The sequence below is a fragment of the Theropithecus gelada genome, chromosome 8, assembly GCF_003255815.1.
Source record: "Theropithecus gelada isolate Dixy chromosome 8, Tgel_1.0, whole genome shotgun sequence".
Classification (NCBI taxonomy): domain Eukaryota; kingdom Metazoa; phylum Chordata; class Mammalia; order Primates; family Cercopithecidae; genus Theropithecus; species Theropithecus gelada.
The window spans coordinates 143,450,324-143,474,166 of record NC_037676.1 but is presented as its reverse complement, the minus strand read 5'-3'; the positions used below and the strand labels follow the sequence as shown (position 1 = coordinate 143,474,166).

At 50.9% G+C, this 23,843-nt stretch overlaps 1 protein-coding gene across 1 annotated transcript in view; it reads left to right on the top strand.

Annotated features, from left to right (window-relative positions):
* The window catches only part of SLC45A4 (solute carrier family 45 member 4), a 100,306-nt gene that overhangs the window by 55,236 nt on the left and 21,227 nt on the right, over nt 1-23,843 (top strand).

Sequence of the window (23,843 nt, the reverse complement as noted above, 5' to 3'; positions counted from 1 at the left end):
ACTTCCTGTCACCCTGCCGTGGAGCTGATGCTCATTATTACCGAAATCACAGGAGATACTGTGTCCATCCCTCGATCTTGTCGCTTAATACATTAATGAAAAAGCACTCATCTTACTTTTCCAGTGCTTCCATTATTGCATTTCAGCGTGCTTTTCCGTTTGCAGTCCTGTGTCTTTTTTGATCTTTAAAAACCTTGTTTTGAGAAGGCTTCGTGAGAAGGCCAGAGGACCTGGGGCTCAGGCACGGTTAAAGGACTCTTTTCTGGAGGGCTGGGGAGTCGGATGTAGGGGACCGGGTTCAGGTTGCGCTTTCGTTCTCTCTTGTGTGTGTCACTCTGCATTTATTCTGCTTGTGCTCCCTGGGTGCTCATCATATCCTAGGGCATGGAGGGTGAACAGGACCCACATCTGTGGGCTAGGGGGCTTCGCTCTGTGGCAGGGGGGCACTTCGAGAAAGAAAGTGACCCGACCAGCGAGGGAGAGAAACGGGCTGGGCCAGTGTGGGCAGGCCTGTATGGAGAGCAGGGCAAGGGCTCTTGGGCATCGCATCCAGAGCCGAGGGAGGGGAGACCTGGATGTGTTCATGGAACTGAAGGACCACTTCTGCGACTAGACCTTAGCCAGGGAGAAGTTGGGTAGCAACTAATTTTACTAAACATTTATTTTGTCCCTTCAGTGTGTAAGGACTTGGCACTGAGGCAATTATGAAAGCATTGTCATAACAAAGCTCAGGCGGTTGGAATTACGAATTGGGCACCATCCTTCAGTTTCTGGACAACGAGTTCTGGTGGTGGTGACAAATACAAAATTTAGAACCTCTGGTTCCTGAGAATGAGTTGATATGATAAAGAGTCATTAGGAACTGCTTTTCCCTAGTTTTCTCTATGGCGGATGATGTGTATTGTGGCTTTAAAAACCTGAATGCTTCCGCAACACCTTGGAATTTTCATACTTTATAGATGGTGGGTCTCAATTTCTATACAGCTTAGCACATTGCGTTGTTTGGTTTTGATTATTTATTACATGAGACTTGTATAGATTTGAGAAAATTTCAGAGGACAAATACAGACGCTCCTCACCTTGCAGCGGGGCTACGTCCCAGTAAACCCATCGTTGAAAATACCTTAAGTTGAAAATGCGTTTAACACACCTACCCCACCGCACGTCATAGCACAGCCTCACCTTTCTTAACCGTGCCCAGAACACTCACATCAGGCTGGGCACGCTGGCTCATGCCTGTAATCCCAACACTTTGGGAGGCCGAGGTGGGAGGATCACTTGAGCCCAGGAGTTCAAGACTAGCTAGGGCAACATACTGAAACTCCGTGTCTACAAAAAATAAAAAATTAGCTGGGTGTGGTGGTGTACACCTGTAATCACGGCTATTCAGGAGGCTGAGGTGGGAGGATTGCTTGCACCTGGGAGATGGAGGCTACAGTGAGCCATGATCATGCCACTGCACTCCAGCCTGAATGACAGAGTGAGACCCTGTCTCAAAAACAAAACAAAACAAAAAAGAACCACTCACACCAGCCTATAGTTGGGCAAAATCATGTAACACAGAGCCTATTTTATAATAAAGTGTTGAAGATCTCATGTAATTTATTGAATACTGTACTCAAAGTGAAAACCAGTGTGTATGAGGACTCAAAATACGGTTTCCAGTGAATATGTATGGCTTTCACATTAGCATGAAGTTGAACAATCGTAAGTCCAACCGTCATAAGCCCAGGACCTGTCTGCATATGTACTTCACTACACTATATATGTAGTGCATATTAAAGGTAGCTTTCCGAAGTTGCAGGGGTGTCTGTTCCATATAAACCTCCAGAAATGGTGACTGAAATGGGAAGAGTTGTAGTAAGTGGTTAGGCTGTGGCAAACTGACCCTAACCGGATGAAAGTAACCTTTATTGACCCTAAGCACTACATAGTTCATGTAAAACTGTCAGCCCTGGTCTGTGTTCAGCAGGAGAGTAGGAACTGTAAATAGAAGGTATTTTTACAGGTGATAGGAACAGGGCTTTAATGAGTTTGTTCTTAGATGTGCTTAGATTGAGTCCAGACAACAAAAGGCCCAATTTATTTCTCAAGGTTTGACTGAAATTACACTTACAAGGACAACGTAGTGACCCAAGTTTTCCCTGATCGGAGTTGGAGTTTCTTTAAAGAGTTGTCTGCCGTCCGTACCCAGAGATTTGGAAATACTGTTCCCCCAGTCTGGGCAGTTTGACAGTTGGCATGAGATGTCCACAGTAGTGTGGCTGTCACCATTAGGACCTAGAATATATTCATCACCCCAAGGCTCCCAGTGCCCCCCACATCAGCCACTGCACTGCCCCCAGCCACCACCAACCTGCCTCTGTTGTCATGGTGCTGCCCGTTCTGGAATCGATGTAAATGGAATCACACAGCATATGGTCTGGCTCTTGTCACTTAGCATAATACTTTTCTGATAGATTCATCCATGTTATTGCATGAATCAGTACTTTGCCCCTTTTCAGTGCTGACTAGTGCTCCACTGAATGGACGTGCCGTCATTTGTTTTCATCCATCAGGTGGTAGAGATTTGGGTTGTTTCCATTTTGGAGGCTGTGATAATAAAGCTGCTGTGAACATTGACCTGCAAGGCCCTGTGTGGATGTGTTTCATTTCTCATGAGTGAGTCACTGGGAGTGGCTTGCTGGGTCCAGTGCTTTCCAGGGCGTTGGTACCTCTTGCATTCCTACCGCAGTATAGGAGAGTTCCCATTTCTCCACATCCTCGCCAACACTTAGTGTTGTCAGTCTTTTTAAACTTCATTCATTGAAGTGGGTGTGAGCCATATCTCATTGCAGCTTTAATTTGCATGTGTTTTTTTTAAGATGGGGTCTCACTCCGTCACCCAGGCTGGAGTGCCATGGCACTATCACAACTTACTGCAGCCATGACCTCCTGGGCTCAGCTGATTCTCCCACCTCAGCCTCCCAGGTAGCTGGGACTACAGGTGTGCACCACCACACCCATCCAATTTTTGCATTTTTTGTAGAGATGGGGTTTCACCATGTTGCCCAGGCTGGTTTCAAACTTCTGGGCTCAAGCCATCTGCCCACCTCAGCCTCATCAAGTGCTGTAATTACAGGTGTGAGCTACTGTGCCTAACCTGTGTGTGTGTGTGTGTGTGTGTATATATATATACACACATATATATATAAATATATATATACACACACATATATAAATATATATATACACACACATATATAAATATATATATACACACACATATATATAAATATATATACACATACACATATATATAAATATATATATACACACACATATATATAAATATATATATACACACACACATATATAAATATATATATATACACACACATATATATATAAATATATATATATATTTATATTTTTTCTTTTTCTTACACTTTATTGAGACAAGGTTTTGCTATGTCACCCAGGCCAGTCTTGAACTCTTGGACTTACGTGATCCTCCCACCGTGGTATCCCAAAGTGCTAGGGTTACAGGCATGAGCCACTTTGTTTTGTTTTGTTTTAACAGGGACTCTGTTTCCCAGGCTGAAACACAGTGGTGTGATCACAGCTCTCTGCAGCCTCAACCTTCCTGGCTCAAGCGATCCTTCCGCCTCAGCCTCCTGAGTAGCTTGGACTATAGGCACGCACCACCATACCTGGCTAATACTTTAAATTTTTTACGGAGATGGAGTCTCACTATGTTGCCCTGGCTAGTCTAGAACTCCCGTGCTCAAGTGATTCTCCTGCCTCAGTCCCAAAGTGCCTGGGCTGTAGGCGTGAACCACTGTGCCAGGCTCCTCGTCATTTTTCTGATGATACCTTTCAGAAAGCAAAAGTTTTAAATTTTGATGAAATTTGGTGTATCAAATATTTTTTTTTTGTTCTTTTTCAATTAAGAACTCTTTGCCTGATCTGAAGTCTTTTTAAGAGTTGGAGGGTCTCGCTACATTGCCTGGGCTGGAGTGTAGTGCTGTGATCATGGCTCACTGCAGCTTCAACTCCTGGGCCTGAAGTCTGAATGATTTTCTCTTACGTTTCCTTCTAGATTCCTTGGTAGTTCTCTCACCTAGGTCTGTGATCCATTTTGAGTTCATTTTTGTGTAGTGGAAATTGAGTTGTTCCAGCACCATGTGTAAAAAGGCTGTCCTTTCCTATTGAAATCCATGGCGCCCCTGTTGGCATTAACTGACCACCTATATTGTGAATCTGTTTCTAGGCACTGTTCTGTTCCTTTGATCTCTGAGTCTGATCTTGATACAATTGATTAATTTCTGTAGTTTTATGGTGCATCTTGAAATTAGGAAATATACCTACCTTTTGAAACTTGTTTTTGGCCAGGCATGGTGACCCACACCTGTAATCCCAGCACTTTGGGAGGCCAAGGCAGGAAGATTGGTTGAACTCAGGCGTTCGAGACCAGCCTAGGCAACACAGCAAGACCTCATTTCTAAAAAAGAAAAAGAAAACTTGTTTTGGCTGTTGTAGGTCTTTCACATTTCCATATAAATTTTAGAATTATCAATTTCTACAAAAAGCCTGCTGGATTTTTACTGGGATTGCGTTGAATCTGTAGAGAATTGACATCTTAATTTTGAGTCCTTCAATCCATGAACATAATAGATCTTCTCGATACATTTAAGTCTTTAATTTCTCCTAGGAATGTTTCGTAATTTTCAGTATGTAGGTCTGTCACATACTTGAAGTATTTCATTGTATCATGTTATTGTAAATGGTACTGCCTTAATTTCCACTTCTGGTTCTTCATCGTTCTGTAGAGTAGTATAACTGATTTTTATATATTGACCTTATACCTTGCAATCTTGCCAGACTCACTTAGTAGTTCCAGTAACTTTTAATTATAAGACCTGTATTGGTGTTCCTTCTTTCCTGATATTGGTAATTTGATCAGTCTGGTTAAAGGTTTATCAATTTTGCTGGTCTTTTCAAAGACTCTGCTTTCAGCTTCATTCGGTTTTTTCTTCTGTTGTTCATTTCTATTCTGTTAATTTATGCTCTTATATTCATTTTGTTTTCTTCTGCTTACTTGGTTTTTTAATTTGCCATTTTTCTAGTTTATTATTTTTCTATTATTAGATGGGGTCTCACTGTGTTGCCCAGGCTGGCTGGACTGAAACTCCTGGGCTCAGGAGATCCTCCTGCCTCAGCCTCCTGAGTAGCTGGGATTGCAGGTGTGTACCACCACAAGTGACTACTTTTTCTAGTTTAAGGTCGAGCCTAGAGCATTGGTTTTTTTAGACTTTTCTTTCCTAATAAAATCATTTATTAGAAATGGCTTCATTTCTAATAAATAAAATTGCTGGTACACAGAGGGGTCAGGGAGAGGAGTATCAAGAGACTGTAAGAGACCCCTGAGATACCCTCTGTGTGACCCCGGTGACCTTCATCCCCTGGTTTTCATGGCCTTGTGCAATCCCTTCCCCTTGAGTAATTCCTGTTAACCAATAGAATATGGCAGCACTGAGGGGATGTGGTCTGATGCAAACGTGTGACTCCACCTTGCTGGGAGATCCTCTCTGTTGCTGCCTTGACCTGCACATTTTGATGAATCAAGCTGCTTTCTTGGAAAGACCCATATGGCAAATAACTGAGCAGGAGGCCTCAGCCAACACCCCCAGGGCCGAGGCTGTCGGTCCAGGAGCCTGAGAGAGGCCCCAAGCCAGAGCTGCCCCACAGAGCTGTGCCTGGATTCCCGGCCATAGGAGCTGTATGGCCGTAACTGTCGCTCTGTGCCACTGGATGCTGTGCAGTTTGTTACGCGGCAGCAGGAAACCAGAACTCATGCTCAGAATATTCTGGTGGTCAGACTCTTGGACTGCACTGCTTCCCCCTGTATAACTTAGGGTGCATTGGTATCTTTCCCATTGTCTGAATCCTCATCTTGGTAGAAGGGGTACGAAAGTACTGCAGATGAAGCATGTTTGTATTGATAAATATCTCAGCAAAAACCTTAGATGATAACTCGTTTTGAAATATCAAGCAATAGCAGGTCTGCCCTTTCTCTCTTCCCCAGAGAAAACTTTCCCTTTGGAAATCAGCAAACTGGAAGCTGTGAGAAGCAAATTAGCTCCATCTCTGCCATCAGCAGAATCAGTAGAGGAGTTGTTGGAAATCTAGGAGCAGCCAGCTGATGCCTGTGTGTGTGCGGTGGCCCTTGATGGCAGTTTCCTAAAGTGATTCACCCTGCACCATCCTTACTCCAGGCAGTGTGCTGTCTTCTGCAGACGTCAGTGGTGACACTGCCTGTGATGCTGCTGGCAGACAGTGCTGCTGCCCCTGGGAGGCCCCTCCCTTCCCCCTGCCCTTGATTCCTGGGCTGAAGGCTGGTCTTTAGGTCCCATTGCTTACTCTTACTTCCTCCCATGTGGCCTCCCTGGAGTCCTTGCACCACACACAGTGGGGTTAGGACATGCTGAGGGTCTGTGAGTCCCATCTAGCTCTAAGGGTCCAGCTTTCTCTGAGTGACAGGTTGGGAGCTGTCTGCCATCAGGTGACTTTGGTGTGCTCGTGAGGCTGAGACCAACTTTTTGGGGTCTCCTGGGAGCCCCTGATGCTCTGGGATTCTGCAGGCTGCCCCCTGGGTCAGCCCCGGGGGAGGCAAGCAGTAAGGGGGGCTCTGGGAACCCTGGACAGAAGAGTGGAAGGCCCATTGTTCGTTTAGTGATGAATTAACACTTTCCTTTATGATGATGATTCAAGTCCTGTTTCTGGTTTCTCTTTCATTTCCATTATTTGCTCAAGTGACAGAAATTTCCTGTCCCTCCCCAAAACGGTGGTGGTGGAGGTAGCAGCAGCCAACAACCCAATGTTGGCTCCTCTCGGAGAATCCAAAAATCGATCGTTTTCCATGTGTGCAGCCTTACTTATCTCTGCAGATACCAGCATCTCGTTTCTTCTGGAAGCCTGTGCAGAGTTAACACATATGATGTGCTTAGAACAGAGCCTGTAATTTTAGCTGTTATTACTGTCATTATTTATTTTTTTTCTCCACTTGGGTTCCTAGTCACCGGCCTTGGTAACTTTCATCGAGGGCCTCCCTCGCACTGAGTGTTGAAAAGTCACTCAGTGGTTCAGTTTGCACCCCATTCATTGCACCCCAGTACAGCCCAGCCTCCACCTCCCCCCCCCCCCCCCCCCCCATGTCTTCTTGCTGAATGCACAGGGATGTCCTCATTTCCAGACTCGAGGTTTTCTGGGCCCTGGTGCTGGCCCTGTCTCCATCGCACAGGACTGAGTGGGCCTGGCTTCCGGCTCTGCCTTCCCTCACTCTTTTCCTGTGTGTGTCCTGAGCCCCATCGGTGTCACACTGGACAACTCCAAGGTCTGTCACACTCAGTACGTTTGAGACAGCAATGCTTTCAAAAATGGTGCTGTGTTGGATTTGATGAAACACAGCCCATCTATCTCCAGGCCAGACTTGTCTCTGCAGCTGTTTACTGCTCACGTCCGCCTGTCCTGGCCCCGCTGCATGCTCCCACTCAACACACTCCACAGTGTGCGCATCTCTTCAGTGTTCACGTTGCTCCAGGACCCCCTGCAGCCCTGTCTTTCCACCCCTTGTTCCTGCAGGATGCCCTCTCCCTCCTAGACGGTGCATCCCCTAAGGACCAGGTCCGACTCACCTTTGTTCCAAACCACGCCCAGCATGGAACAGAGGCTTGCAGGAATGAAGGAATGACTTGCTGATGAAGGGGAAATTGACATGCCTTAGGCGCCTCACATGACCACCGGCCAGAAGCTGATGCATTATATTCCAGAGGAGGCTAGAGGCCATTCTGCCTCTGGCCCAGGCATGGCTGGACTCCATCTGGAGCTGCTCACTTGGAGGAGGCACAGGGGAACCTCCTGCAGGCAGGGTAGGGAGGAGGCCTTTCAAACCCAGGTGTTACCAGTCAGCACTGTGGCCAAGACAGAACCTCCTGTGACCTCAGGACGGGCGGAGCGCACCGTGAAGAATCAGGGGCAGTCTCCCAAGTAGCCGAGTTGATTGGGAGGGCAATTGGGTATACAGCTGACCCTTAAGCAAGTCGGGTTAGGGGTGCTGACTCCCCGTGCAGTCAAAAATCCATGTGTATCTTTTGACTTCCCCTAAAACCTGACTACCGATAGCTTCCTGACTGGAAGCCTTACCAATCGTGTAAGCAGGCAGTCAACACATCCCTTCTATGTTCTATGTGGTATATGTTTACAGCCAAGTAACCTGAAGAAAACAGAGCTAAGAAAAGTATAAAGAAGAGAAATGTATTTCCTATTCGTTATGTGGAAGTGGACCGTCATAAAGGCCTTCATCCTCATCTTCATGTTGAGTAGGCTGAGGAGGAACAGGGGTGGGTCTTGCTGTCTCGGGTGGCAGAAGCGGGAGAAAATCTGTGTAAGTGACCGGTACAGTTCAAACTCACAGTGTTCAAGGGTCAGCTGTATTTAAATTTATTTTTGAGACAGGTCTCTGTCGCCCAGGCTGGAGCACAGTGGTGCGATTATGGCTCACTGCAGCCGTGACCTCCCAGGCTCAAGCTATCCTACTGTCTCGGCCTCCCAAAGTGCTGAGATGGTAGGTGTGAGCCACTGTACCCGGCCTGTATTTAAATCTCACAAAGTTTCTGGCAAATATCATTTCAGTGTTAGTATGGTTGATGGCAAGTGGTTCTGTTTTTCTGACAGTGGAAGAAATGGGTTTTCCTGTTCTTAAAAACCCTTTCTAGTTTGTGGGAATAAAAACGCCATTGACAAAGATGCCATTGCACTTCTGTGCTTGCTGCAGCGGGGGACTGTGCACCTGGCGGAGCTGCCCTCGGTCACGTCCCCACACCACTGTGTAGGCTCGCTCACGCCTCGCCCTCACTCCCACATTGGAGGACGTGCTGAGCCACATGCGGTGTCTTGGGACACAGAAGGCAGACATGGGGTCCCCCGACCTTCCGGCAGCCCGGTGGGGAGAACAGTCATGGAAACAGGTTGCTGCAAGGTGGTGCTCAGAGGGGGTCTGACAGTGTGTGGAGGGACCCCAGAGCAGGAGTAACACTCACAACGCTAGCAGGTTTTTCTGTGGCTCCCAGCAAAGCCTTGGAGGTGGAGCCTCTGTCACCACCCGATAGACGGGCCCTGGCCCTTCCGGCTCCCTACTGCACATGGGCTGGCTTAGCTTTGAAAATCCTGTCTCCTCTTGTGAGATTCTACAGCCTCCTGCCACATTTCCTGGCCTGGGATCCACATTCAGGTCCACATTCAGCTTCCTTCGGTGTTTGTATAAACCCAGGATGGTGGTGGGTGGGCTCCCCCGACACGTGGCCTCCAGTCTCGGGCCTGTGCATTGAGGTGCTCGTGGAAGACAATATCTGCCGGCTCTCTTCCCAGCAGCCTGTGAGTGAGGGCAGGGAGTGGCAAGCTGCCTAATGGAGGAGTTTGGCTCAGCGACTTGTCCAGGGTCAGTGTGGGCTTGTTATCTGGGGCACTCATCGATGTACCACGGGAGCTGCGGCAAGCAACGAACCAAGCAACTTTGTATTCTCATGAGACCCTCAGGTTCTTTTTCCCAGCGCTCTCTTGCCTGTTCTTGATAATGGGGGAGTATGGTGTTCTGTCTGATACTGGAGCCTGCATTGCTAATCGCAGCACTTCCCGCACTGGTCTAAACATCCTCTGTGGGAGAACGTTGTAGAATTGTCGCAGCCAGGAGCCACGTTCATTCCCGCTGCGGAGGTCACTTGGGCCTGGCTTGTTAGATACCCAGGTTTAAGAAATTTAAAAATCATGATGATTCCAGTACTTACTTAATTTTATTTCTTAAATTCTATCTGTCACATGAGCTGGATTATTTAGAAGACTCTGGGCCTTTCGGTCATCGTCCTGGTCGTCACTGTTAGTTGTGCAGGATTTTGTTTTCCTTTTATGGTGAAGTTTGAGTCTGTGGGTTTTTATTTTCAGTTGCCAGTTGTCCCGTGATCTCAGCTAAATATGCATATAATGATGGCCGCACTCTCATCTGTGCAGGGAGCTTGAGGACAGGCTCCCGGCCACAAGGAGAACTGCCCACTCTTTTCTGTGGGATTCGGGCAGTCCGCTGTCCATGCGAAGGCCACCGCACACTCCCTTGTCTTGTCCCTGTATGCACCATGACTTCACAGCGGCCATCTCTGTCTCGGCAGGAATGGCCCTGCCCCCGCTTCTGCCTGGCCAGGGTGGGACCTGAATCCTTGATTCCACACAGCCACCTCCTCTTCTGAAGGTGCTCTAGAGCAGAAGCAGTGCTCCCTCCTAGCGCTGCGGGGATTGCTGGGCTCCCAGGCCTGGGAGGAAAGGCTTGGAGGTGGCACAGAAGGCGGTGGGGGGTGCCCGGACTGCTGGCTGGCTGTGAAGGGAGAGATAGCCCACCTGTCCCCAGAGGGCCCTGTCAGCACCATCCCGTGAGCAGGTCCTGCCCCACAGAGCCAGCCCACCAGCGGTTCCCAGACCCTCACCCAAAAGGGAAGCTGTTTTTCTTTCTCTTTTTTTTTCTTTGACTGTGTTGTAAAGGATGCAAAGGAACTGTTTTTAAAATATAAATTCTACTTTCTTAAATGGACAGTGCCTTCAAGTTCAGAGTTGAGAAGTTACCATAGGGCAGACTGCAAGGTTTCCGTCCACTCCTGTCCCCCAGGCTCCCATCTCCCTTCTCCAAAGGCAGCAGCATCCCCAGCTTCTACACAGTCGCACCCCAGGCAGGCGTCCTTGGACCTCGCCACTGTCCCCAGGGCAGCTCTTGGAGAACAACAGTGCAGATAAAGCCCCTGGTTCTGCGTCCACCACGTTGCCCATGAACCGTCTGTCGCCCTCCTTGGCTGTGCTGCGCGGCACCCTCCTGGCTGTGCCGCTCCTCCGCCTGCCCGCAGAGCCACTGCTCACCGCAGCCTGGCCTGTTTGTGACGCTGTGTGTGTTGTGCACTACATTTCCACACCATTTATTGAATGATGCGCTTCTGGAGGAGACTTTTACAGATATGTACATTCTTAGCCCCAGGCTCAGAGTAAAGGAGTTGAGAACACACCCACAAACCGGTGCCCGTAGGCCCGCAGCACCAGCCCGAAGCGGGGAGAGGGGAAGGGTGTGAAGTGGCCCCGATGTTAGTTGAGACCCAGGAAGATCCTCCCCGTCCCATGGATCCGGGCGGCTGCCCCCGGCTGCCCTCGCAGGATGGTCTGGAGGGCACAGGAGGGCTCTGGGAAGCATCCTGCAGGCCCCGCTCTGCACATCCACGCGCGTCTCCCCTGCAGCACGGCAGGCGATGCGTGTGGCGTCTCAGAGCTGGGATCCAATCACAGTGTCGGGCAGCCAGTTTCTCATTTTACTTATTTATTTTTGAGACAGGGTCTCGCTCTGTCGCCCAGGCTGGAGTGCGGTTGTGTGATCACGGCACACTACAGCCTCGATCTACCAGGCTCAAGCAATCTCAAGCGATCCTTTCACCTCAACCTCCCGGAGTGCTGGGACGACAGGCACTGTCCCCACCACTGGGCCAAAAGGCATGTTGTGGAACCAGGCTCTCCGCAGCCCTTTGGGAGCCAGCCCCCTGTCTCTGAGTCACGCTCAGTTCCGTCGGAGCACCCTTCCCGCTGGGGTGTGTTGTTCCCATGTAGCCGTTTTCCCTTGGGAAGGAAAAGTCCAGTCTCCCCTCCTGTTGATTGTTTTCTTCTTGGTTCAGGAAGTATACTCAAGGGAAAAGGAAAATCATGTAAAAGAAAAAAGAGGCGTTCTTTGTTGCAGTCTCAGTTTGACTCATGAGTTAGAACTGGATTAACGTGAGAGCCTAACTTCTCTCCACTCGACAAAGATCGTGAGCAATAGAGCATCTGAGAATGAAGAAGTGACGTCTGCAGATTTATTTGTGGGGGAAGTCAGGTTTATTCTTGTCCGTCTCATTCAGGAGGCTGGGCATGATGACTAAAGCTATGCTCACTTTATATCTGTCCATTTGTTTAAAACACCAGACTTTCCATTCTTCATTGTCGTTCCGTGTGAATCGAGATTCCTAGGATACGGTTTGTTGTAGCTTGAAGCTCGCCTTTTCTTCCTCTGGGAAAAGTCTACTCTTAAAAGCCGGCCTCACACAAAACACTGGGAGTTTAAAAAAATACATGAAGTGCTGGTCACTTCCCTCCACTCCCTGGGTTGTGTGGGGCCCTGACCATTTGATGCCGGGTGCTGGTGGGAGCAGGTGTGCAGAGATGACTAGGCCTCAGCCCCACACTGAGTCACCTGCAGAGGCCATGCCCTCCAGAGCCCAGTCTCATGAGCCAAGCCCTTGTTAGGAACTCAGCATGTTGCCTCTAAAACTGGGAGCCTTCTTATGCAACTGACGATAGCTTAGTGTTGAAATCCACCTGAAAACACATCTTTGGCAAGAATTGAGAGACATTCCTACTGTGTTCAGGTGAAAATGCACGTCATGATGCTGTGTGCGTGCGTTTGCATGTGTGTGCGTGTGTGTGCGTGTGTGTGTGTGCTTTGCTCCTGCACCCTCCTGGAGTAAGCACTTACTTTGCTAAGCAGGTGACTAAGCAGTCAGTTACTTTCTTTCTGCAGGACGTATCTAACTGGGCAACTGTGTGAAACTTGGAAGCTGAGTTGTGTTGCAATTCCCTTGCCTGGGAGGTTGGCAAGTATTTTAATAGTGCACTTCTGCAGTTCAGATACACTCGATGCCTTTCTGGAAGTTCCTGTGTGTGTGATGACACTCTGAAAGGGGTTCAGTAAACCTATTTTGTTTTGTCTGAAAACACCCAGTGACCCAGGGGTGTCTGCAGATACCACACTCTTGGTTTGTTTTCCGATTTTGAAAAACCACACTCAGCACCTAGCTAACCCTAAACAGTTTCCTTTCTGGCAGGAATAATTCCTAAGGGGCATGTTTGCCCCAGTCACGGGGGTCACCCAGCAGGGCTTTGTCACAGCAAGCATCTGGGGACTAGAGTGGACCCTGCAGAAATTCACCGCGTGGCCCAGGCAGCAGCCCTGGCTCATAGCATCCGGGTGGTTGAGATGTTCTCCGTCATGCTTCTGGTCTGATGGTTCTTTCCTCCCCATACTAACTCGGATGAGCTGGAAACTGCTGTTGAGGAACCTGGGGAGACTTTACTAGAAGAGTACCTTGCACTGGGGTTTCCCAGGCATCCTTCATAGCACCTCCCACAGCCTGGGCTTTCATGGGGCTGCGTGTCTGCAGCTCCTCAGGGCAGGGCAGCCTGCTCTGCCCCCCGCCGGCCTCCTGGCAGCTATACTGTGGGTGCAGGCACCCCACGTCTAGTATCATGCCTGGTATTGGGGAGGGTGCTAAATAACTCTATACTCAAGGGCTCTTCGAAGTTACAGAGTGAGCAGTGTCTCTGTGGGGAGAGGGTGGTGGATGTTGGATGAGGCTGGAGAGCTTGGTGCCTGCTGCCCTCCAGGGGCCAGGGGGAGATGCGGTGGTGGGGGAGACTGTGAATGGCCATAGCTGGATAGACTCAGTGAAAAACTGTGTGATTCCACTCCTAGGAGGGCCCTAGAAGTGTCAGATTCATAGAGACAGAAAGCAGAATGGTGGAGGCTGGAGGAGGAGAGAGGAGTGCATGTTTCGTGGGGACAGAGTTTCAGTTTGGGAAGATGACATCGCTCTGGGGTGAGTGGTGGTGATGGTTGCACAGCAGTCTAAGGGTACTTGCTGCCCCTGAGCTGTGCACTTACAGTGATTAAAAAGGTAAATTCGATGTTGTGTTGTTTGATCACAATATAAATGTGAAAAACATTGAACGACTTGACAAAGCTAAAAGTTGCATTTCCTGCTGACTGGAGGCTTAAAGCTTGATGGTGACGCAGGCCCAGGCTTGGAGCTGCGACTGCCCACTCTAGTCCAGTGGGAGAGGGTTTGGAGACTTGGGCAGGCGTCTGCTGCCCCGGTGTCCTAGGCATCCACGGTGCAGCACAGGTGGCCTGTGGCCAGCTAGCTGCACACCAGAGGGAGAACCATGTATGTGGGCTGGACAGCATTCCGGAGATCTTGACCAAAATAGTTGAAAAACTTCTTGTGCAAGGATGTTTTGTTTAGACTGGAAGCCTGGATTTCCTTGCATTTCAGATCATTGTATTTTTTAAACAATAAAATGTCAACTATGGTAATTTTTCCCAAAGAGTTACACGCCTATTATTCTTTCATCAAGTACTTACGGAGCACCTACCTGCTAGGTGCTGGGCATCGTGCCCAGGGCTGGAGGTGAAACGGGCAGCCCGAGGCCTCCAGCTCACTTGGAGACACGAGCACGTGACCTGGCGCTCCCAGTTCGGTGAGGTGAGAAGCGTGCTGAGAGGAGACACTGGCCTGCTGTGCACTCGCTCCAGGGATTGTGGAGCACCACGTCCGGGAAGGCGTGGAGGGCGGCGGTGAGGGACACCGTGTGACTTTGGGGTGAGGGTTGTGATTTTTGCCCTGGAGGCTCTCCAGGTCTGGAGGAGAAATATTAGGAAGGACAGTTAAAATACAAGGCATTACCTGCTCGCTTCTAAAGGTAAGCATGGAGTACAGGGGAACAAGGCAGACGGACACCCAGCGCCATGCAGACAGAAAGAGGGGCTGGAAGCCAGGGGGCACTGTCTCCAAGTTGCAGGGGTGAGTAGGGGTCCGTGAAGTAAAGGTGGCCCTGGGCACAGTCTGGGCTGTGGTGTAGTGGGGAGACCGTGGCATTTATGGAAATGGTGACTAGTCTAGCATGGCAGAAGTGTGTGAGCTCAGTGCAGAGTGGTGTGACAGGCAGGGAAGGACCACATCACAGGAGGCCTTACATGCCACTCCAGGAAGGTGATTTACAGAGAAACCTGAGCAATTCTGCCCTTTTTCAATATTGTGCATATGAGCAGTGGTAAAGTAACAGTTTTTAAATCCTTTATGGTAAACAATATATCATATTTTGGCAATTTCCAAACTTACTAGATGACTATAATTTTCAAAATCTTAGAACATGAACCATAGACATTTGAATTAAGACCAAAAAAATCAATTATTTCTGCAGAAAAATGATCATTTAACAAAAGCCAAAAGGAAATTAAATATTAACAAAACATCACAAATGTGTTTGAACCGATAGGACTAGATACCAGCTAGCTCAGGGACCGATGGAGGTTCGTGTTAATCTGTGGGGCCGTGTGTTAGTGCTGTCTGTGGCCAGCCCTCTGCACCCTCATCCACTGGGCACCGCCCAGTGACTCTCTGAGGAAGGGTGCACTGTTCTCAAAGGAATTACTCCATAAATGTTTAATATTTCCCTTAAACATGTATCAAAATAAAGTTAAAGTACGGAAATACGTGGGCTTTTTGTGAAAGGAAGTTTTAGAATAAATACGGCAGTTACTTTGCCCTTAAAAGCAATTAGTATGCAATGTGTCCACCAGCAAGATGCTTCCCAGATGATGGTCATTTTGTCATTTAAAAAAACGGACTATTTAGATCTTACAGAAGATACGTACACGTGTGATTATGTGAGTAGTAAGTTAATAGGATTTGTCTTTGGGTGCAGAATAGGTTGTTCGCCCCCTTTTTAAAGTGAAGCATGGGCTTGGATGTGTAGACATATTTTCTAGCTTATACACGATTTGGGAACGTCACAGAAACATTAAATGTTGAATTGGAAGTAACTGTTAGACACTTAATACCAGAGGATTTAGGTATAGATGTGTTACACAATGGAAGACTTCGGGGAAACTGAGAGTTTGAATTCCAGTGTGAGGGCGGTCAGGGCTGGGTAAGCGGGAAAGTCTGGGGACAGCTTTCTCTGGATGTCCGCATGTTGAATTAAATATGGCTTGGGAAGCCAGCGCCTGGACTTTTGTGTTAGGGATGAAAGTCATCAGGGACAGTCGGCACTGCAGGCTCTACTCAGGCAGGGGAGAATCCAGGCACTGACTGTAATGTTTTTGTTTTTGAGATGGAGTCTCACCCAGTCACCCAGGCTGGAGTGCAGTGTCATGATTTGGGCTCACTCTAACCTCCACCTCCCGGGTTCAAGCGATTCTCCTACCTCAGCCTTCTGAGTAGCCAGGATTACAGGCACACACCACCACACCCAGCTAATTTTTTATATTTTCAGTAGAGTTGGAATTTCACCATGTTGGCCAGGCTGGTCTCGAACTCCTGACCTCAGGTGATCCGCCCACCTCAGCCTCCCAAAGTGCTGAGATTACAGGCATGAGCCACCACGCCCAGCCAACTCTAATGTTTTGCACATTTCAATCCAGTTGTTTGTTTAACTTTTTGAACATGCACACTCTTACATTTTTCATTTGAGAACGTGACTAATGAGAATTGCTGCCCATGTTTTGATGGCGAGGTTTCTTTTGTTTTTGACCTAGTAGCAGTTTTGTGTAATGCCTGCCCCTCTCTTCCTCTTCCGTAAACCCGGGACCTGAGACCTAAGCTCCGAAACGCTTCCCCATTCTCTGCCAAGCCCAAGGCCAGCCTGGCTCCCTGTGGCTTTTTGTTTTCTTCGGATAATTCACCAGTTCTTATAAGCTTACTTTACGTTATAATCGTTGTGGGGTTCACAGAGGGTCTTTGGTCCTTCATATTCTTTTTTTTTTTCTTTTTTGAGACGGAGTCTCGCTCTGTCGCCCAGGCTGGAGTGCGGTGGCCGGATCTCGGCTCACTGCAAGCTCCGCCTCTCGGGTTCACGCCATTCTCCTGCCTCAGCCTCCCGAGTAGCTGGGACTACAGGCACCCGCCACTTCACCCGGCTAGTTTTTTGTATTTTTTAGTAGAGACGGGTATTAGCCAGGATGGTCTCGATCTCCTGACCTCATGATCCACCCGTCTCGGCCTCCCAAAGTGCTGGGATTACAGGCTTGAGCCACCGCGCCCGGCCCCTTCATATTCTTCAGAATACGAATACGTCCTCCTCGTCACCGTTACCCTTGCTAGACCGTGACAGCTGAGCATGGTTTAACTGCAGCCACACCGGAAGTGCACTCTGTGGACACACCGGCTGTGCCCCAGGTTGAAGTGCCCCTCACGGTAACCTGACGCTCATGATTTATAAATGGAGCCGCCTGTGTGTCTCATGCGTTTAAATTGCTTCACCTGCATGAGGAAGCGGGCGGCATTTGAGCAGTCAGTGCTGTTCCCTGTTGGTTTCATATCACCTGCTTTTCAGCACTACTGCTGCTGTGGATCAGGGACTTCAGAGTGTGACAATCCTGGACAAGCCTTAACAAGCCCAGCCATGGCTCCTGTGGGTAGAGAGCTGAGCGTGGTCACCTGCATCTTCACTAGGAGATGAAGCAACAAACTCAGTGCTGGGGAGTCAGCTTCGGTTTGCAGAGTGCCTGCCGAGAACCTGCGAGGTAGCAGGCGCTTTTCTGTCCTCAGGGAAGGCAGACCAGCGCAAGGATACACATTTAAACAGCCCGTATCATGGTCACCAAGGGGGAAGGCCGTTCCAGGCTGGGGAGCAAAAGCTCACAGTGACGCAGTCCGGGGAGGTCGAGTCCCGCCAGAGCCCGGCTGTGCTGGGAGGAGGGGCCGGAGCGGAGTGTGGAGGTGAGCTGCATCCAGCTTTCCTGTGCCAGTGCAAGACCTCTCCGAGGCCTGTTGTCATTAGTGTAGTTATCAGGGAGGTCATCTCAGGCCACCACCACAGCCATGGCAGGGTCTAAGGGCCCTCTCCTGGCTGCGCACAGGAGAATATCCCAGGGCAGGCAGTCTGCATCAGGACCTGGGGTAGATTCAAGCTGGCAAGTTATACACTCCCTGTCCACCTCTGGACCCTTTGCTGGTGCACACGGAGTTCTGTTGGGGAAGCCAGGCCACCCAAGACCCTGTTTGGGTAGAAAGATGCTAAATATATTAACAAGAAAGGGAAATGTCAAAATGGGATAGCAAATAGGGTTCAAATCGCCAGCCACGAGCAGGGAACAAACACGGATGCCCCTCTTCAACACTGGCCAGGGAGCCCACCCCGCACCTTTCAGTCCTGGGAAGAGCCCAGGCTAGGCCCACGAGAAGGTGGCCTCTCTGTCTCTAGAAACCAGGGCTCCAAAGGGAAAAGTGACCTCCTTGAGGTCCTGACGGCGAATGAAGAATCTGAATTGGAGCCACCCTTTCCTTCAAACCAGGATGCCTTCCACCAGCACCATCAGGCTAGGGCTGAGGTTTCCGAGGGACGAGATGTGAATTAGGCCTCAGTGGACATAGAGAAGTCCCCACTCCCTCAGGTGAGCAATGCAGGCCCCGATGTTGGCGATGATTCACTAATGGTTTATGCCGACAGCGAGCTGTTCAGGATGACTCAGTTCTCATAAAAGCCCAGTGATGATGTTTACAGATTTCTGCAGATCAGGAAACGGACACTCAACAGAGCTAGTCCATGGTGGAGCTGGGATTCAGACTCAGAATCAACCTCCACTCAACCATGGTGCCATAGTGCCATAGTGCCGGCCTCTGAAGGCCAGCTCAGCCCAGAATCAGGCCCAGCCACAGACCCACTCGACCTGCCTAACCAAGGCCCCACACCAGGGAAAAGAGCAGAGCAAAACGGGTGCCACACTCCACAGCCGTTTCCCAGGGGCATGCCATCTTGGGCAGAAGTGTCATAAAGGGAGATATTGTTAGAGGGTTTTTTATTTCATTTTCTTATTTGTTTGTTTGTTTGTTTATTGTGAGACAGCCTATGTTGCCCAGATTGGAGTGCAGTGGCGCACTCCTGGCTCACTGCAACCTCTGCCTCCTGGGTTCGAGTGATGCTTGTGTCTTAGTCTCCCAAGTAGCTGGGATTACAGGCGTCTGCCACCGTGCCTGGCTAATTGTTTTCTGTTTTTACTGCAGATGGCGTTTTACCATGTTGGCCAGGCTGGTCTCGAACTCCTGGCCTCAAGTGATCTTCCTCAGCCTCCTAAAGTGCTGAGATTACAGGTGTGAGCCACCGCACCTGGCTGGTTTTTTTTTGTTTTTGTTTTTGTTTAATTTTTAAATACCCAAGATCTTTATTGAGAAACCGTAATAATAACCATCAGTAAGAATTCATTTTTTCCTTAATTTCCACAGGCTTGCTAGTTTTAACTTAATAGCATTCTCAAACCACTTCTAAATCAGTGTGTGGCAGGAGGCAGGGTATAATGAACGAAGGTCTGCAGCCCAGCTGTGTGCTGGAACCAGCTCGTACTGGCTCCTGAGAGCCAACTTAAATTTTCAAAAACTTTGTGGGCTGATCGTTAAACACATGCATTGTGAAAAAGTTACGTGCTTACAGTTGATTTAGGTTAGCAGAGTTAACGCGCACTTAGCACTTCCTATTGCCCGACTCCCTTTCGCCTCGGTGTGTCTGCCTGCCGTACCTGCAGGGCACAGGTGCTTCTCAGCACTGGCTGCCGCTCCTCTTGACTCCCGTTCAGTGATGTCACCTCAGCAGCTTGAGATTGGGCGGGGTGGTAGCGTCTGCACCACGGAAAGTGGCAGCCACTGAAAGGAGACGCCAGTCCAGCCCAAGCTGGTCGTGAGGCGCTCACCTGGGAGCTGTTGAGGGCGTGTGTTCACCTTGCATCTCGTGAGTGCTCACCTGGGAGCCACTGAATGTGTATGTTGACCTTGCAGCTCGCTCACCTGGGAGCCGTTGAGGGCGTGTGTTCACCTTGCAGCGGCAGCGTTCCCTGTCTTCACGTGAGGCCATGGCGTGATCATTCCCTGCTTGGGCATTTGGGGTGTTTCTGGCCATTCGTTATGATCAAAGCTATAAACAGCAGTATATAAGGGTGGCAGTTGGGTTTCCCCTCTGTCCCTAATTCAAACCATAAAGCCTTATAGCTGAAGGGGACATTTGCTGTCATCTTATCCAAGCCTTGGACGTGAACCAGCCCATGGTCAAAGCATGGTGTGCAGAGCAGTGGGGCTGGCGTGTGATGGATTGTTGAGATTCCACGGCCTCATGTGCAGGAGTCTGAGGTGGGTTCCCCTGCTCAGTCCCTAGTATATGTATGAGCTTGGGCAGATGATATAATCCCTTGGAGGCTCAGCTTCACCCCTGAAGACCCCTTCTGTAGGCCGGCTGCAGAGGTGAGATGCAGAGCCTGAGTCGGGCACTTGGCATAGGGCCTGGCCCCACTGGAATGTGCTGTTTCTGCCATTTTAACTGGGCCTGGGCAGTGCTATGTGACCTGGAGCCTTGGTGACCTGGGCGCTACTTTCCAGTGCCCGTGGAGAGAGGAGAACCTTGGTAAAGAACGGAACTGGGGTCTCCTGATCTCGGGCCGTTTGCCCTCACCAGGCTCTGTTGAGAGGTGACCGGCACTTAGTGTCGCAGTGTACTGGGCCTTCCACACTCGGACCCGTCTCATGTGGCAGTAACTTCCTAGTGACTCAGCGCCGTGTGGGGAGAGTGCTTCCTACTGTGCCTCTCAACGTAGTGGGCTGGGCAGGGCCCACAGTGGCTCTGCGTCTGATGGGGACGGGGGTCCCCCGTGGTCCCTGGGTCTCTGCCTGTGCCTTGGTTCTAGGGTTCTTTGTCTAGAAGATGCCAGGTGGCCGGGTGACCCGAACACTCAGTGTGGGTACCACAATGCCAGCTGTCTGCCCACCTGCTGTTGCCAGGTGCTCCCCCACATGACATCCGACTCCAGGTAGCTGCACAGCAGCCCTCTGGGAGCAGCCCTCCTAATGTGTCCTGTTGATCCAGTGGTGACCTCGTGGTCCAAGCTTTTGACCTCGGGGACTTGACTGGTCATCTGGTCCGCGGAGTACTAGGTTGGACCAAACCGGCCTGCCTCCTCATGGTCCTCCCCCCACCAGCTTGCAGTGTGGCCTTCACGGGGACCTCCGTGTCCCAGCCCAGGCACCTTTGAGGGGTCCCTGCTGCCTCTGGCGTGAGGAGCCACGCTCTCAGCCCAGAGCCAAGGCCTTCCTGGCCTGGCTGCCGCTGCCCTGTCTCCAGCGCTCCTTCCCACACTGTGCCCTTCATCCTACCCTCTGCACCCGGCCTGGGACCTGCCAGGTCCTTTCTCTTCTGGGGTGACCTTCAGCCCTAGAAACGTGACCGAATGTGGCTCCTCCCACGCTAGTGTTCTTTGTTTGCAGAGAGGGCCTGTCAGATGCTGGTCTTTGCCCCATTTCACAGGGGAGAAGACAGGCTGGGAGGGGTGGGGGAAATGCCTCACTGGATGTCACATGCTGTTGCCGCTGCCACCATAGTGTCCCTGAAGCAGGAGGTGCTGCCCCAGCACCCGCATTCCTGAGTCCCCGGGTGGGGCAGGTCTGGTTCCACGTCATCAGAGCTGTCATCAGCGCCGCGTCCCAGTTTGGCAAAACGCACTCACCACGTCTGTGCCACGTGCTCTTCGGCAGTATTGCTCTTCTTCTCATTTCTTCAGAAAATGGACGGTGTCAGCACTGCACTTCCCTGGGCAGGAGACTTTTCAGGTGGCTAATTCCACAGGAAGATAGTGTCAGGTGTAGGTGCCGGAGCAGCGGCCGGACCCTCCCCAGGTGCAGCGTGAGCTTGGGCAGCAAGGCCGGGGCGGCGGAGGCGGCACTGGCCTGGGCGCTGCTCCTGGCAGTCCCCAGCCACCAGGGCCCTTCCTGCCCCGCTGCTTACCCCATCCCAGAGCTGGGCACACCTGGGGCTTCAGACCTTCAGGTGGCCGCCGGAGCTGCTGTCTCAGGGCCTCTCTCTGGCACAGCTGTTTGTCTCCAAGGACTGTCCTGTGAGTGTACGAGGCCCTACTGGCTGTGCTGGGAACCCTCGGCACCCACAGGTCTTCGCGGCCGCTTCCCTCTCTGCCTTCTGTCCCGAGAGGCTTTCTGATGGAAGGGCGGGGGCTTCAGGAGTGGCCCTCCCTTGTTGAGATGGGGTGCTCGATAGCGCCTTTAACTTTGAGGAACTCCGGGGCCCGGCCCTGACAGCCACAGTGGGTCTTACTTGAGTCGGTGATGCAGAAACAGAGGCCTGTGCTTCTTCACCTTCTGGGAAACCTACATCCAAGAGTCCACTCACCGGGCCGGCTGTGTTGTGGAAAATAGTCTAATACGGCCTCTGATATGTAATTCATTTACCGAGAGTAAGTGGACTTGCAGAGAACTTTCTTACCATCGTATGATGGTGCTGTGGTGTTATCCTTCCAGCGTTTTGAACTCACTGCCTGTGGACGTCATCAGAACACCACGGCCTCAGGAGTGCAGGCAGGGATCTAGTGTTGGGCGCTGAGCTGGGCGTGCCGTGTTCTCCTTTAATCTCCAGAATGCCCACCTTTCCCAGCATGCCCATTTACATGCAGGGCAGCATGTTCGAAGCCCAGGCTGCTCCAAAGTCCCGCAGCCAGAGTCCTGCAAGCTCAGAGCTGAGCATCTCTACCCGGAGGCCACGTGGTCCCTGCCGTTGGCCAGGCCCTGGCTGTGAGGGAGGTGCAGGTAGGGAAGTTTGGCTCATCACCCGGCGGATCTGTGGTCAGGGCCCATCTAGCACACACTGGAGTGGAGGCCGTGGTCTGCGGGCGCCGTCACCCACCATGTGCTTGTTGAGAGCCTCCTACGACGCGGTCCTGGATGGTACCGATGCCTTAAAGCTCATGGCCTTGGCAAGGGAGTGCCTGGACGCCAGGGGAGCCGCCCCTGCCCGGGGAAGGCACTGGCCGGGCCCTCACCAGTGGCCGTGGCTGAGGCCCTGAGTGGAATGTGAGCCTGGTGTTTTCTAGAAGAGGAGGTGAGGTGGGGTGGGGTGGGCGGCTGGAGTCTGGTATGGAGAGGGAAGCGGCCTGGCATGGGCTGCCCAGCCAGTGGGTAGGGTAGGGTCTTGCGGGCTGCAGGCAGGAGGGTGGACTCTGAGGGCACTGGACGCCACGGCGGGTGTGAGCAGTGAGTTTTTAGGTGGTCACTCTGGCTGCAGGTGGTGGGTGGGTTATAGAGGATGAGGGAGGAACCAGGGGTCAGTTGGAAGCCTGCTGTGCTCACAAAACTCTGCTCCTAAGAGTGCAGCTCTTTTAAGGGCACTAAGCAGTTACTGAGTGTCAGGTAAGGGGGAAGGTCGAGTACTTCAGGCAGAGGCAGCGGTGTCTGTGACGGTCCCATGGGCGGGAGGAGCTGATAGGAGACAAGTGTATGACGGGGATGTGTGGCTGAGGAGGCAGCGGCACCTGGTGCCAGATGGGCTGTGTGGCGGGTGGTGTTGGTGCGCGGGGTCCTGCCAGCATGAATGGCGGGTGACAGAGCCTTTTCTCTGAGATAGGGGATCCCAGAGGAGGTCTAGATATGAAGCGGCAGATCAAGAGATGAGTTTGGGATGTATTGAATTAGAACTTTCCTTTCTCTCCTCTGCGGCCTGGGGTAGCTGTTGGCTTCTGAAACTGATGAGGCAGCTGAGGGTATGGCCAGCTTTGACCCCTAAGCTTAGCGAGGGCTGCAGGACATGGACTGCATTTTGTGCTCTTCAGGAAGCTTCCGGAATCTCAAACCAAAGGCCATATGGTTGCTTATACAGCTACGATAACATCACTGTGTCATCACAAAGATGTTTGCTTATTGCAACATCTGTTTGGAAGAGCCGTGAGGATGGGTGGCTGTGCCGATAGGGCAGAGAGCAGCCCATGTTCCAGCCGCGGGGGGTGCGAGCCCCATGAGCCGGCCAGTGAAGACAGGTGACTGCCAGTGAAGACAGGTGCCCACAAGTTGGACACAGGGGTCGGCTCTGAGACAGTACAGCAGCTGCAGAATGTTCTGCTGGCTTTCTGGAGCGTCAGTGTCCTGCTTGAGCCTGGCCGGGGGCCTCTAGCCAGGCTGTTGAGGCGCCCGTCCTTGTTGAAGAGGAGAAAC